We start from the raw sequence: 13,328 nt of genomic DNA on the forward strand, positions 1-13,328 counted from the left end.
TTTTGATACTGTTGACCACAACACATTACTTGTTTGTCTGGAAAGATGCACCGGTATCTCAGGAACCGTACACTCGTGGTTTAGGTCCTACCTGTCAGACAGGACGCAATGTGAAAACTACGGCAATCCGACCTGTGAACATTCTAATGTGGCGCTCCACAGGACTCTGTACTTGGCCCTTTCTTTTTAGTATTTATATGCTTCCGCTTGGTGATATTATCCACATGTATAATATTACTTTTCATTGATTATGCAGATACACTCAACTGTATTTGCCACTGGAGACAACTGGTCAGTTCAGTTGTAGAAATCTGGAAGTGTTTCTCACTGAGATACAAAGATGGATATCACTTCATTTTTCGTGCCTTAACCCAAAAAACACGGAGTGGTTAATTGTTTGTTCACCTTATTGTCGTGATTTTTTTTCTCAAACATTGGGCTGAATTTCTGCAAATGTAATATCACCAATAGTGACTCGGTCAAAAATCTAGGTGTTATTTGATCCTAATCTGTTATTTTAGTTAAGTGTGAAAAATATTACTAGAGTAGCTTTCTTCCACCTCCGTAATATTGCTAAGATTCGCCCAATGCTGTCTCTTTCAGATGCGGAAATTATAATCCAAGGGGATTATTACTTGTCGTCTTGATTACTGTAATTGTTAGGTTAACCCCAACACTTATAATAAAACCTGCACTCAAAGAAGACACAGAGACTTGAGTATAACTTTACTTGCAAGGCGAAATGACCAGAGACTGCCCTTACAGTCTACCGAAGTCACTCTGAAAAAGTCTCTTTCGTTCTTGCCTTTGTATTGTATTAGGAACGCCCTAGTTTACATAAGGTTTCTTCTGCTAAAGGGAGGGGGAGTGACAAAAAAGCAGTTTTCACAACAACATGTTATCGTATCAACAATATTACTACTATTGAATTAGGCGAGAATAGCACACTAAGCAAGAATAGTATGCAACAGTAGAATAACATATTTACAGTTTAAAACCATCATTTCCCTACTGTTTATTCACTTTGCACTATTTCTCATTGTCATCTAATAACTTCTTCTCTCGATTTTCAGTTACAGAATCATGTTATAGTACTCATGTTACACTCAGAGTTTAAACGTTGGTGTTGTTGTCGTCTGGTTCACTGTAGTCAAAAAGATCAGAAAAAAGATCTGGAAAGTGTAAGGAAGCATCATCGTCATCACTGTCTTTCTGAGCTTCACCTTTTGGGGTGAGAAGTGCATACATTTCTGATACCACTGTTTTAACAGGCTGTATAGCAGTGTTAATCAGTTTGGTGCATAATACTCTGATACAAGGAATACAACAGCATCCACACAAGGTGAGAATTGCTGTGAAAACAGCAACGGACATTAGGACTGACATTACCAACTGTTTGTAATGGCCAAACATCTGTCCAAAACCATCCCACATTGATGTGTCAACTCCTGAATGGTCTTTCATCTTGCTGTTGAGGGACCTAAAGCTTTCTAGAGCCTTAGTGAGGTTTCCATAAGCTGCGGTGTTGTTAGGGATAAATGTGCAACATTGATCTCCAAATATAGCACAGACACCTCCTTTTTCTGTTAAGAGCATGTCAAAAGCAATCCTGTTCTGAAAGAGGTAGCTGACAGCTGTTCATGGATGGCAGAAAGGCCCTGTTGCCCAGTCTTTGCACGGTGTAGTGGATGTAGTTGATTCTATCGACATTTTTATTAATAGTGCACCACCAACAGAGAAATGATTCAAATCCTGCTGCTATTTGGTCTGCTAACTTATACTCATCAGGTACTCCTTTGGGTACTCCGATGCTTTTAATGTAGGTAAGGTCATTTTCACTCCAGCCCAATGATGATCTTTTCTTTCTCTCGTCTTTCCAGGTGTGTGGAATTAAACTATTTTCTGAAGCTAATAGTTCAGTTACAGAAAATGGAGTAATAGATACCGATAGAATCAGTGATACTGATGCACAGAATCCTGTGGTGCTGTACGGTAGTCTATCAAATAGCTTATCATCTCCACACCACCACCAGATGTCACTTCGAGACTGAGGTTTGAAGTTGATACATACAGCTTTCACTGAGTGACATTGTGTATAATTTAATTTACCCATTCGTTTGCCTATACCAGTTCTATTTATGCAAAAAATGTTTCCTGCAGCTACTTTGTTAGAGAACATAGGTTTTTGTTTTTCTGAGGATGTGACAGGATATACTTTGTCCTAAAAAGAACAGTTAGTGGTTGGTAAGGTATTGATTGTTCATCATATCCAAGAGACATTTTGCATCTATAGCCAAGGGTACAACCTGTAGTAAAGGCCTTGCACCTAAGCACACTATGCAATCTGTTTTACCTGCCAGGGCAGCCTGTTCAGCCATTAAAAGCCAATTATTATCTATTTTTGAAATACCTGTAGTAATTTTGAACCAATCATCTGTATCCGGTTTCGCATAGATTTTGGGTTAGATTTGAGAGGTCGACTTTGGTCCTGGTGTAATATCTTGCTGGGTCACAGGAGCGGTGACCTTAGCTGTCGTAACATTTGCACATAACAAGGAGTGTGACACAAGGGTCCGTGGCATGTGGTCTCCACACACAACTCGTTTGTTGTCCATTTTCAGCAACTTCACCAGGATGGGAAGTCCTTTTTCCTTCCACACTGTAGCACGGATGTACGCCGCAAACTTCCAGTGACCGGCTGAGAGGTTTTGAAGTGACCCTGCAGCGCCCTCCAGAGTTACAGGGTTGGAGCTCTCGGCAAGGAGCGTCAAGTAAGGCTTCACCACTGCCGAGTGCCAAAGCATCTGAGCGCCCGTGGGAGTCTTGGAGAAACCTGGGATAGGGCCAACGCCGTCTCAGGTGTCTACCTGAGAGTTTTTTTTTTTTCTTCTTCTTCTTCTCTTTTGCATATTAAGGTTTTCTTCAAATAACAAAAAAATTTTGCTATTATTGCTACTACCAATTCGCCTACCGCTACTATTTTCTTATGCGTTGGAGTGAGCATTCTACCTGCAGATCTGCAATTCCTCCTAATACTTCCAGAGTTGTGGACAATCTTCACTGGTTTGAGACGACTGGAACTATAATTGCAGCCCCCTTTGTAGCCAGACTTCCTCTGAAAGTTTTGTTGAGGAACTACAGCTCTACAGTAGGTACCACAATGCTATTACAATGACGCAAATGAGGACGTAACGGTGTATGCTAAGCTAGAAATAGTTATTTTAGTCATAATTAATCACTTTCTTACAATGTGTCAAATAAACCCATGTGTTTCTTCTTTATGCTTTTTATCAGGACCCAATCTCCTGGTTAAACTAACTGGCTTTCCTGTGGAGACATAGAAAGTGTATCATCGTTATCATTGCTATCCGCCAGTTGCTTCTGGTGCTGCAACATTTTACTCATGTAATCAGCCAGAGTACTTTCGTCGTCAGTTTCCCACATATTTTTAAAGAATGGTAATCTGTAAGGTCTACCAAATATTACTTCATATGGTGTTAGCCCATTTGTACTGGTGATGTTGATATACGGTTTTACTAATTCTAGACATTTAGACAATGGTCTTTTGGTTTCTTCCATACACTTCCTAAGTCTGTTTTTTATAGTTCCATTCATCCTTTCCACCAACCCTGCACTTTGTGGGTGATAGGCACAGTGATGTTTTAGGTCTATATGAAATGCTAAGTTATTATTTGATTTACAAAATGTGAACCATTATCACTATAGATCTTTTCTGGAATCCCATAACGTGGAATTATGTCTTGGCATAATGCTTTAGCTACTGTTAGCGCATCTGGGTGTTTTGTAGGAAAAAGTTCTATGCATATTATCACTAAACAGAACTTTTCCCTTCACTATTGTTAAGTTCTATAAAGTCCATATGTATGTGTCGGAATGGATTATCTGGTTTTGGAAACTGTCCTCTCTTTGGTCTTAGATTACCCTGAGCATTGTGCTTTGCACATATCAAACATGTTCTACAAAACTTTTTTTGAATAGGAGTTAAAACCATAGGTTATCAATCCCACATCCCTCCTGTTGAGACATGTGTCTTCCCATGGCTCAATATTGCTGCCCATTTGTATAGATTTTTTGGTAGGATTGGTTTATCTTCTGGTAATTTATAGATTCCATCTTCTAGATGTGCTCCTTTTCTTTTCCAGAGTTCTTGCTCTGGTTTAGGTGATTGTTGTTGTATTTTTTTTTGTAGTATTTTGTCTTTTAAGGCATTTTCTGACTTAACACTGTTATTTCTTCTTGTGCGGTTTGTTTAGCTATTTTATCTGAAAATGCATTGCCCTTTAAAACTGGGTTCGTTTCTGATGTGTGGGCCACACATTTGCATATAGGTAACTGTTTTGGCAGCTGCACTGCTTGTAATAGTTCTGTTATCAGTTTTGCATGTGTCACTGGTTTTCCTGTTGATGTTATCATGCCACTATTTTTCCAGTGTTGTGCAAACGTGTGAGTTGTTGCATAGCCTGTGTTCGTTTTTCCTATGAAACATTACTCTCTCTGTTATTTTAGCCTTTTTTTCTTTTTGATCACGTTCTGTTTCCTTTTTTCTTTTTTTCTTTTAGTTAAATGACCATGTAGACATTATTTTTTTATCCATGCAGTTATATTTTTTAATTCTCATGATCTGTCTCCAGATAATTAATCTGCTATTTTCGAATTCCTTTGATCCTACTCAGGATCAATCAATCTGTTTCTCTTTATCTTCTGACAACGCTCCTTCCATAGAAATTGTTTCTTTTTAATTCAACCAAACAATAAGTCAGCATTTGTTACGTATTTATTAATCATTTGTTAATTGTAACACGCTCATACTTAAAAAATTAAGTGTGGCTTATTTCACCTTCTCTTGAAGGACTTTTTATCAGTTGTCCTTCTAGGGGATCTTGTCCTTGGGGCTAAACTCATCAAAATTCCAAACCATCACACTGCCTAAACATCAAAAATCTCAAAAATGACAATTGGAACTCAACGTCAAAACTTTTTAATTGTCATTTCTTCTCTCTATAATCATAATCAACTATCTTTTCTCATTGATTCAATATAAAACAACACATACTTGTCACTAATAAATTGTCTTATCAACTCGCATTATATTATATTATTATCATAATCTTTGGTTTGCAATAGTCTTTGCTCTGTGCAGCCCCTCGAGATCCTTTGTGATTAAGGGCTATACAAATAAACATGACCTGGCCTGACTATTAATACTTGTGTGTCCTTTTTTCCTTTTAAAAAGAAAGCACATTTCATTTAGTGATTAAAAAAGAAAAATTCATTTCCAATCATACTATTTCTTTTTCTGTGTTAATACGTTGTTTTTTTCAAACACATTTCAAAATTTTGATTATTTGAAATGTTTCAGATCACCTGCTCTTTTGTGTCCAATATTCTTTTTCTTTTTCTGATGGTACTAATATGTCATCTACCGTATTTTCCGCACTATAAGGCGCGCCTAAAAGTCTAAAATTTTTTCAAAAGCTGACCATGCGCCTTATAACACAGTGCGCCTTATATATGGCTCAATATTAAATTCGCAAGGTCTCGCAACTACGAGAAACAGCCGCCGACTCCATTTTTCGCGCTGTGCATACTGGGAAATATTAAACAACGATTCTCTTTCATACGTGCGGGGAGACAGCGCTGGGCGACATACGCCACCATCTGTCAGTGGATCGTAAATGCATGGGCTGATATATCAGTCTCAACTGTGGTCCGAGCTTTCAAGAAGACGGGAATTGTCCCCGAACAGCCAGACAACATCAGCGACACTGACTCAATTAATGACGACCTTGATGAAACGGAGCCGGACGTGTTGGATGGCCCATTCACTGAGATGGTCAATTCGAACACTGCAGAAGAAGAATTCGAGGGATTCGTCGATGAGGAGCTTATAGAGTGATCTTTGTTTTTCTTTTGTGTGTTTACGTTTTACATTTTACAGTTATTATGTTATTGCTTTATTGTTATTGTTTTGCACTTGTTGTTTTTGCACATTACGAGTGTCACTTTATTGCGATTGCACTAACGTTTCATTTAAAATAACAGTATCAGATGTTTTTTTTTTGCGTGTTGACTAAATGGAGGAAAATTAAAATGATATGCCTTGATGTTGTTCAAAGATGTTAAAGATGTGTCACGAAAATGCTTTACCTCAGAGAAAATAATAAAACGGCTGTTTATTTATTTTGGGAGTGAATGGAGTTGTGGAAAGCTTGTTTGTTAACAATAAAGTTTGACCATTTTGAATGTTTTGTTGACATTCCCTTTAGCGTGGCAACCTCTAGAGGTTGCATAACGTAACTACATTCTCTACTGTAGTCAAGTCAAGTCACATTTATTTACCGTAAATAGCCCTTAATCACAAAAATGTCTCGAAGGACTGCACAGGATTACAATTACAAAATTGCACAATTACCTGATCTTAAACCAGCATGCACTTATAGCGCCTTATAATGGGGTGCGTCTTATGTATGGCAAAAGTTTTAAAATATATCATTCATTGAAGGTGCGCCTTATAACACGGTGCGCCATATAGTGCGGAAAATACGGTACATAAGTTAGTAATTGGCTCTTATTTGGAGGCTCGAAGATAGACAGACTTGATGCAATTACTTGAGAGTAATTTGTTGGACTTTCACAATACCCTTGAGGTAATCTGGTGTATATATATCTTCTCCCTTTAAACGTAAATGCAAACCAGAATTGACTGTCTTTATACACTGGGACTGAGAAGAATGCGTTGCTTATATCTACCACTGTGAAATGCTTGGCCTTTGGGTTCAGAGAGTTCAATAGCAAGTGTGGATCCGCCACACACGGGGACCTTTGGATCACTGCATTATTTATCGCTATCAAATCCTGAATCATTCTCCATCCTGTTGATGGGGGTACCTTATTTACAGGAAATATCGGTGTTTACAAGTGACTCAGCGCATTCTACTAGTACTCCCGCCTTCTTTAGATCTTCTATTACTGGGTATATTCCTTCCATTGCATCTGATTTTAAAGGATATTGTTTTATTTTGGGCCGATGTTCTGTTTTGGGTCTTTTTATTATAGATTAGATTTGTGGGTCCCTGGGACCATAGTTTATCAGGAATTTGTTTTAATAGCTCCTCCTGTTCCTTAGTAAAGTAAATTTGTCATTCCTTCTTTTTGTCCAGATGTACTCCTGAGTTTATAGTTATAGTCCAGAATAATGAATTTCTGGATAGTCCAGTAGAATCGCTGAACCATGTGTTAACGCCTGTTGCTACCAAGTCCCGTACATTTTCTCCTGTCCACCAGCTTCCCAAGCTCTTTCCACTCAAGTCAAGTCGTTTTTATTTGTACAGCCCTTAATCACAAAGAGTCTCAAAGGGCTTCACAGGTTATTAGACGGACTATTTTTTCAGACTATTATTACACCATCCCCTCATCTGGAACCAACACTCAGTGTCTTTACTCTTACATAATGAAATGTGAGGTCTGCAGTACATTCTGAACCACGGCATGATCGAGGCTGGTAAAATGGCTGCTGCTGCGGCGTTGGCAGTGCTATCAGAGTACACATAGGATACTGTTATTTTGGCGGGCGTAACTCTGTCTAGGCTTGTTTTGTACTTAGGGTCAGGACTTTTGGTAGACCACATGGTGACATGCAACTCATCTGGTGACATTTGACCTTGTACCTGTCTCACTGCTCCCTTTCCTTCATCCATAAGATGTGCTCCTGCAGTAATTCGTGAGTTCCAAAAAGGACATCATCTGATTTTTTAGTGACTCTTATCTTTGTTTTTTGTTTTTTGCAACAATCCGTTCTCAAAATAACATTCCTTCCTCATGCGCGCTCTCACACTACCCCTTTTTTTACTTCCTCTTAACCGCTAGCCTTCTGAAATTCTCATCAAACTCACCCTTTATTTTATTCATCTAGATTTAACACAATTCAATGTCGAAAAATGCAATTATTTATCCCAGTTGACGCTATTAAAGTTTAACTCATTTAATTTTTTCTTTCAAACCAATTAAATCTACTATTTTAGCTTCACCTATTTAATGTGAAAATTGCGTATATTGATCCGCAACGAGTCATCTTACTCATTTGTATTCCAATCAATACATTTTTTCCATTTCATTAAAAAGAAAGTATTTATTAACAATTTTTCAATATTTTTGTATAAAAATGCCTTTATCTCAAATTAATCTATTCCAATTCACTCAATTAGATTTTTCCTAGTCTTCCCAGTCCTTAATTTACCAATTTTGAACTGAAAACAGGAATATTTTATCTTTTTCTGGCATTATCTTGATTTAACGCATCTAAAATCACTCACATATATTTTTCCTAAATTTCTCACTCTTTAATTTATCGATTCTCAACTGAAAAAAATTCAGACCGCAATAAAATCTCCGGAACCATCTGGGGCCCCCAGTGCCCATGTTGAACACCCCTATGACGAAAACCAATTTCTCCAAAAATCCACTTTTTTTCCACTCTTTTTCATCTGTTTTATCAATTCTTCTGAAATATCCCTTTTTAAACAATCTCAGCTATTTTGAAAGCATACTTTTTGACGTTTAAAAACACAATTTTCTGAGTTGTTTTTTCATTCTTTTTGACGAGTAAGACAGACAAACACATAACAAATAAGACATACACAGGGCCCAGACAAACGAACTTCTAATTAATTTAACAAAATTTGGTGATTTAGGTTTCTTATTCTTTGTTGCAGTTCTCTAATGCCTGCGGTAGACAACTTCCCATTAAAGTCATATTGCTTTATCCAGTAACATAGGGGTTCTATTGCTGAGGCATCTTCCTTTTGAATGACTTTCCAGTCTTTGCACGTGAGATCCTCTAAGAGCTTCTGTTTTACTTTACTTTGCCCCATTCTCATTTTTAGAACTAGATTTGGACTCAGTGGTTTTCAATACCTACTGTATTCTAACACTGAGTTTCTCTTTCAACAGGATGGTGATAAATAACCTTTTGTGGTAAAACTCACTTCTACCTTTTCAGGTGGAGTTTTCTTGCCTACATGCATCTACAAAGGCTCACCATTTATTCCCTGTTGCTTTGGTATAAAATACTATTACCTAGTGGTAATAACATTTTCTTTCACACTCACTTTCAATTTTTTGGAGAACAAAGAACTTCCCTTGAGTTCTTTTTAAACAGAAAGGAACCCTTGTACTTTTACTTAAGACTTCACTGTGTCTTAAGGCTCACTGGCCACGTTTCTTTTTTTTACCTAATAGTGCCTAGGATTGTCAGGATTTCTTTTCTTAACTCTGTTTTAAATTATTCACACTCATATCCTTTTTTTTTTTTAAATAAAAGTTTTACTCACGTTTCCCTGGATTCTTTGGACTTTCCGTCAACCTTCGGATCCCAGCATGTAAGGAAGGGACCAGTCCAGAAAAGGGTCTTAATGCTGTGGCCACAGACTTGCCTGGATCTTCACTCACACGCTGGGATCGTCAGGTATCTTGGAATCCGGCTCGATGGACCAATTAAATGTTAGGTTAACCCCAACACTTATATAAAACCTGCACTCAAAGAAGACACAGAGACGTGAGTATAACTTAACTTGCAAGGAGAAATTACCAGAGACTGCCCTTACAGTCTACCGAAGTCACTCTGAAAAAGTCTCTTGTCCTTGCCTTTTTATTGTATTAGGAACGCCCTAGTTTACATAAGGTTCCTTCTGCTAAAGGGAGGGGGAGTGACAAAAAAGTTTTCACAACATGTTATCATATCAACACCTGTTTAAACTCACAACAACATGTTATCGTATCCACAATATTACTACTATTGAACTAGGCGAGAATGGCACACTAAGCAAGAATAGTATGCAACAGTAGAATAACATTTAGAGTTTAAATCCATCAGTAATGTATTGCTTTCTGGTTTCCTAAAGTGTAGCATCAAAAGTTTGCAGCTGGTTCAAAATGCGGCAGCAAGACTTTTGAGTAAGACAAAGAAGTTTGAGCATATTACTCCTATATTAGCTAACTTACACTGGCCCCCAGTCCGCTTAAGATGTGAAGGTTCTCTTACTAACATACAAATGTTTGCATGGACTTGCGCCCTCTTATCTCTCCGATTTGGTTTCCCCCTATGTTCCTGCACGGAGCCTCCACTTGGAAAAGTCCGGTCTACTTGTGACTCCAAGAGACAAGAAGAAGATTGCAGGCTCGAGAGCATTCTCCATCTGGGCCCATGTGTTGTGGAATTATCTGCTTCCGGAGATAAGATCTGCAACCTCAATGGGAGTTTTTAAATCTAGACTTAAGATCCACTTCTATTCAATAGCTTATGATTGATGCCTACCTCATACTTTTCTTCCTGTCTTTTTCCGACTGCCTGGCTGGTGGGGATACGAGGGAGAAGGTTGATTTGAGATGCAAGAGCGGACCAGCATCTGGACCTGAAGCATGTCAACGGGTGCATCGACCAGCCAGCAGAGATGGGAAGCTGCGTCGTTGCTGTTGTGAACTTTTTGGACAAATTTCAACATATCACCACCTATTGTTTTCTTTTATTGATGTTCACTATGAGCAGCACGGCGGCGCAGTGGTTAGCGCTTGTGCGGCACAGTTCATGTCATGGGAACCTGTCGTGGGTTCAAATCCAGCTCCAGACTTCCTGTGCGGAGTTTGTATGTTCTCCTCGTGCTTGCGTGGGTTTCCTCTGGGCACTCCGGTTTCCTCCCACGTTCCAAAAACATGCATTTCAGGTGAATTGGCCGGTCCAAATTGTCCCTAGGTGTGAATGAGCGAATGAGTTGTCTGTCCCTGTGAGCCCTGCGATTGGCTGGCAACCAGTTCAGGGTGTCCCCTGCCCACTGCCCGGAGATGGCTGGGATGGGCTCCAGCCCCCCCGCGACCCTAATGAGGATAAGCGGTACGGCTAATGAGATGAGATGAGATGAGATGTTCACTATGTTTTGTGTACTGTTACCCAATGCTAAATCTATTGCACCCTGGTCATCCAGGAAGGGGGATTAACACTTGTAAGGCCCTTTCTCAAGGTTTCTTATTTTACTCATGGTGAGGTTTTGAGTTTTTCCTTGCCCGCATGTTCATTTAATATCGGGGAATGGTGTAATTGTAACCTGTGCAGTCCTTTGAGACATTCCGAATGGTTATACAAATAAATGTGATTTGACTTGTAAAGTATCGGATCCAGACCCTGTATCTGCAGATTTAAAAAAAAAAAAAATCAATCAATCATTGTTTTTCCTCCTGCCCTGACCCTCTGCAAAACTTCATAACCTAATGCATGTCAAAAAGTTTGCCCACCCATATAAATTAAAAGAGCATGTCTGAAAGACACTTTTTTTCAGGGTGTTTAATAGACAGTTGGAGTTCCTGGTCTGTCTGTGTGATTTTTTTTTTTTACCAAGAGGAGGCGCTAAATAATACACAGTAACCCGTTAGGGTTTTCTTAATTTGACACAGATAAGAAAAAAAATAAAAATGTTGTGTCTATAAAAATGTTCCCAGCTGCAAAAGCTTAGAAAAAAACAAGATGGTAGCATTTAGAATATCATAAAATAACTTATTATAGAAATTTTATCTCTCCTGTATTTTTCCCAACGTTTTTCTATTTGATGTGAACAAAATGTTGACCCTGAAAAAGTAAAAATACCCTGTCCATTATTATTGACTGAATTAGACTTAACTTTAAAGTTCCTGTAAACTTCGCCTTAAATGCCAATCCAAGACGTACCCAAAGTAAATTAAATGCTGTTCTTGAACTATTGGGAGAATCTGGGCGGTTTTTGTCTCTTTATAAAGGTAACCATCTGAGGTTTTGTCCCAAACTGAAATAATCAATAAAATTCTTCTAGCATTGAGTGATCTAAGTTGGAACACACAGAAATACAACGTTTATATTCTTGCTTGAATTTCTTTTTGCAATCAAATGCCCGCAGATGAGTGTAGCATGAGGTGGCACAGCAGCTGAGTGGTTAGCGTGCCTGCGAACCAGTTCTGAAGTCATGAGTTCAAATCAAGCCACCAGCCTTCCTGTGCAGAGTTTGCATTTTCTCCCCGTGCTTGTGTGGGTTCCTGCGGGACACTCCGGTTTCTCCCACATTCCAAAAACATGCATGTCACGTTGATTGGCTGGCCCAAATTGTCCCTAACTGTGAATGAGCAAGTGAGTTGTCTGTCTCTGTGTGCCCTGCAACTGGAGACCAGTTCAGGGTGTTCCCTCCCCACTGCCTGAAAATAGCTGGGATGGGCTCCAGCACCCCCACGACCTGACTGAGGTTAAGCGGTGCAGATAATGGATGGATGGATAGATGAATGGATGGATGAATGGATGGATGGAGTGGAGCATGGGCATCCTAGCTTGTAAACATGTGAGACAATAGCTTGAAGCCTTACCTGGTACCTTGTCAAATTTGATCAAAATCTGAAAAATTAAACATTTCATCTTTACATTTTTCTAAGGGTAGGTTTAGGGGTTTCCAAAAATGGCCATTTTTAGACCACCAGTTTTCAGCTCTAAAACCTCTTCAACTTTACTTTAGACAAATGTTTAGGCTTTTTGGAAGAGTTGTATTTGTTTGAGTTTTCTTTCCAGAAGTCAAATAAATGATTGAGCACATTTGTGCATAATAATGGAGCGTAAAAATAAATCCCGAGTGGCGTTACTCACGTTAATTTTAAGGTCAAATTTTAATACCCTCTGTACATCTGTGTATCGTTCTTTTCAGAATTTCATTGGCTAAACAATGTGTCAATCATCATTTGATTCGGTTACTACTGGCCAAAGGTATTTGAAGCTAAAAGATATTTGTTTTATTGATACAGGCTCTTATAGACTAATGTGAGCTGTGGACCGTGAAAAAAAGCATGCAATTGGCCGAGAGTGATGTCATTCCAAAGGTCACAGGATTACAGCCATAACTGAAATAATGTTACAAGTCTGTTCATTTGTGAACAGGAGTTATATGGCAAAACAGATGGATTTACAACAGGGAACGCCAAACAATGCAGAAATGCTTGTAGGCTGATTTTTTTATCTGTCGGCATTATTGTGTGTTTTGGACTAAATACTTTACACGGATGGATTCACTGGACAGTCAAGAATGTAAAGAGTCCATGTTTGCAGAGAATCATTTCATGAGCTGACTACAAAAGTGTTTCATTTGTAAGTATTACTGGATTTATACTTTTTGGGTATCTTGTTTCACACTGATTGTGATGTTTTTGTGATGGGTTGTTTTGAAATCATATCTTGAATACCAAGAGTTTAAGCTTTCCAATGAAATGTGGCATGATGCATTTTAGTAACTGGTGACATTGTGAAATCT

The 13,328-nt window shown here is 38.6% G+C and overlaps 1 protein-coding gene across 1 annotated transcript in view; it reads right to left on the reverse strand.

The window, feature by feature from the left end:
• Nucleotides 1-13,328, reverse strand: part of capn3b (calpain 3b) — a 71,436-nt gene that overhangs the window by 23,825 nt on the left and 34,283 nt on the right. The window lies entirely within an intron of this gene.

The sequence above is a fragment of the Urocampus carinirostris genome, chromosome 20 (genome assembly GCF_059441175.1).
Source record: "Urocampus carinirostris isolate Australia breed hairy pipefish chromosome 20, RoL_Ucar_1.0, whole genome shotgun sequence".
Taxonomy (NCBI): Eukaryota; Metazoa; Chordata; class Actinopteri; order Syngnathiformes; family Syngnathidae; genus Urocampus; species Urocampus carinirostris.